Genomic DNA, 3,571 nt, shown 5'->3' on the forward strand with positions numbered 1-3,571 from the left:
GGAGGGACAAGGCTGCCCCGGTGGGTCGCGGTGCCGCCCTCCCCCCCGGGCTGCTGTTCACCGGCCGTAGTCCGTTACCGGTGGCGTGTGTCTCCCCGGTGCTGCCCCTCACTGCTTCGCCGCCCTTTTCCTTCTCTAGGGCGGGCCTGGGGGTGTGAGGAGAGGGGTTCTGCCCGGAGCGGAGGGCGGGAAGAGGTGCCTTGGGAGCGGGGCAGGCCTCTTCTAGCATCTCCCTAAAGTCTCGCCGCTTTCGTGCCCCTGACCCGTGGGGCTGCGGCCACGGCCGCTTGCGGGAGTCGCTGCGGAGAGAGAAGGGGCTTTGGCAAGGCGGAAAAGAAGTTCTCGGCGGGGCGGCGGAAAGCTTCCCTCCTCTCCTGGCCCTGGGCGAAAGCTGTGGCAGTGTCCCTTCCTCGAGCACCTCAGCGGTTTCACACCCTTTGCAGGCAAGCAAACAGACCTCGTTCAAGCTTACATGCTCGAGCGTGCTTGTTTTTCCCGGGCTCTTCTGCTCAGCAAGCGTTGCCTCTTGTTTCCTGTGCCCCTGTTGATTACCGCAGCACGGCTACTGCGGTTCCTTTCAGCGGGCATCAAAAATGATCTGGCTGCTTGAAGACCTTCTCCCCGATTTACGTGTTTTGCGAAACGATCTCGTTTCCTGGTAGCTTTACGGCCTGCGTAATTAACGTGTCACAAAAGCAACTGGGAAGTGGTTTGTAGAAGCATCCAAACACAATTCTTTCTCTGTGTGTTCTTGCAGAAATTTATGCAAAAGGCTGTAGATTTTTATTTCTTTTCCCTTTTTTTACTTTTTAGTTATCTGAGTTTTGATTCTCCAGCTGTGTTTTGCAGCTTGTCTGTCCTGTGGACAGCCCAAGGCTTCCTGTAATCCTCTCTCTGGTCACATGAGGCCTCTTCCCCTTCCCTCAGACACAGTATATCGGCCTGTCCTACGTACGGCGTGGTTTTCCTTCCCATTCGGAGTTTATACTTTTGTGAAATCACTGGGTAGGAAGAGTGACTTTTGGAGGAAAACGCGTGGCATAGCACACAGAAAGGCCCACCCTGACAAGGCTTGCTCTTCCTGAGGAGCTCTGCGAGGGCGTGCACCAGATCTGGATGACAGCAAGCACCAGTTTGCAATGTAAAGCGGTCATGTTTTGCCTTAATCCTGTGGCCTGAGACAGCTAGAAGGAAAGGTGGGATATGTACTGCTAAAGAACTGGAGCACAGGGGAGGAAAGGGGGGCAGCGGGGCAGGTTAACCTTAAATACAGTGTGCTAATTTGTTGCCAGACCCAACCAAGCTGCAGGTACAAGTTTAACGTCCAAGGACCCTTGGCTTGATGTCCTGCCGGTTGCTCTCCCCGTGCACTTTGGGTCTGTAGTTGGGAACCATTGCCAAAGATCCCCCAGTTACACAGTGGTCACTGAGTCTTTACGTAGTTCGCGGGCCCCTGGAAAATCTCTTCTCTTTCTCAAGAGTTACGTCAAGTTTGGCAACAATCAGCAACGTGGACCTTGCGCAGCCAGCGCTTCAAACTCTTGACCCTGGTTGGCTCCTGCAGGTGTCGTCACAGGATCAGCAAAGGGTTTTGCAGGGGGATTTCAGCAAAAATCTTCTACATCAATGCAGCCAGGCACGCTGGTATAGACAAAGTCGCACTGGTCACCTTTAAGTGGGAGTTTAGGAAAAATTAACAGAAGTTGAACAAATGTTGGCTAATGAGTGAGAAAAAGAGATCCACAGCACGTGCTTGGTGGGGAGCTGAGTTGACAGAACTGAAAACTAATTCAGCAGTCTCTGCTTCAGTAGTTTATGAATTTGCGCTGTGCTGTGACTGCACGGAGGACCAGCATGGCTTTGGGACGCAGAAGAAGTAGGACAGGGAGTGTAGAGCAAAATGGGACTGAGGTGTGGCCATAACGTGGACTTCTGTGCTTGGTTTTGGGAACTAGACCACTAAAAATCTCTTGGCAAGCTGTAGGAAACTGAGCCCAAAACAGCAAGAGTGGGGTGGGTGGAGGGACGGCCTCAAGAGACGAGGTTTGGAAGTGCCTGGCGGTTTGCTCCAGGTTTGGAAGGAAAAAAGGCAAAGACTATAATTTTGTGAACGCTGTAGTGGTGTAAATCTGAGCGAGGAAGGAATTTATTTTTCTGAAAGCTGAAATCCGTGAAGCCCCCAAGCTCCAAAGCTTATCCAGTGAGTTACTGCTTGTTAGCCCACTGCCATTTTTATCCTTCGTCCCGTAACAATTGCCCGTATTGGCTGTTGAATTACTGAGCAGTTTTTTCTTGCCCCTATAAGCTCTGCGAGGCAGATAGGATATCTTGGCTCATCTCTTGGCCTGCAAGCGTTGTTTGCGCTTGCATACAGAATGCGATACCCCCATAGTGCAAGGTCTGTAATGTGCAATCTGCAGGAGGAGATGAAACGTCCTTCTTGGTTCTAGGCTCTTGGATAAAGGACTGCAAGCTCATCAAGTTACAGATGCCTTCGTAAATAACATTGTCTGGTTTTAATTGTGGTTTTCTTTAATCTGGTTTTATTCTTTTTAATGGGGATGCAATATATAAACTTCAGAAACTACAGGCATGAAGAGATCAGTCTGATATTTGGTTAAAAAAAGAGAGAACTAGTTTAAAAACATGGTGCTATCCAGCTGCCAGGGAACTGGATGATGGAAAGGTACTTCTCTGCTTGGAGGAGTCTCACTTGGTTTCACAGTGTTGTCACCTGTGCGGTTAGGCCAGGCCTGAATGTTTGTCCCCTCTTGGCTGAAAAGGGTGGAGGAGAGCGTCTGAGCCTTGCGAAGAGGCGGCAATAGTCCGCGGCACTTTACCCAATGCGCCCGCGCACCCCGCTTAAGAAAAGGGGAACTGAATTTACGCAATTCATATTTGGTAATGGAGAGAGAAGACGGTTTTCACAGCTGCTTCTACACGCATCGAATACGTAGGTTAGACAGCGGAAGAGGAGAAAGCAGCCTTCTGACTCGCGTCAGAAGGTCCTATCGTGCTGCCAGCAATCGGTGCTGCAGTTCTCTGTCCCCGAAAGGGGAGTGTCACCATGTGACTGGCATCCCACGGTATTATTTTCTAAGCTCTCTAAAGATATGGCATTGTCACATAATTTACCCCGCGCAGCAGACTCTCAAAGGCAGGAGATAAAGATGAATAATATATTTATAATATGCTAGAGAACAAATGTGGAAATGCTTTGCTGTTAAGGAGAGAATTGCGTTTAAGGAGAGATGGGGGGGGGGGGGAAGAGGAGAAGGATGCAACGCTTTGATGATCCACTGTCGCTCCCGGACTGTCCGGCTGGATAAGCGTGGGGTTTTGGTGGAGATTGCGTGTGTTAGGAGAAGCGAGCAATATCTTCAGCAGTAGCGCTCACATGTGGGCAAGAAGCAACAGGAGCTCAAGGGTTCCTTGGGTGAAAAGGCAAGGGTCTTTCTGATGAAGGGTGGGGGATTTTGGAACGGTGGCAGAGATGAAGAGGGGTCTCTTTATGGGAGAGTTGGAAGGGCAGATTGAGCTTGGCGGTCTCTTAACCTTCCTCTTCCCCCCC

This window comes from Phaethon lepturus, unplaced genomic scaffold, assembly GCF_000687285.1.
Source record: "Phaethon lepturus isolate BGI_N335 unplaced genomic scaffold, ASM68728v1 scaffold33474, whole genome shotgun sequence".
Lineage (NCBI taxonomy): Eukaryota > Metazoa > Chordata > Aves > Phaethontiformes > Phaethontidae > Phaethon > Phaethon lepturus.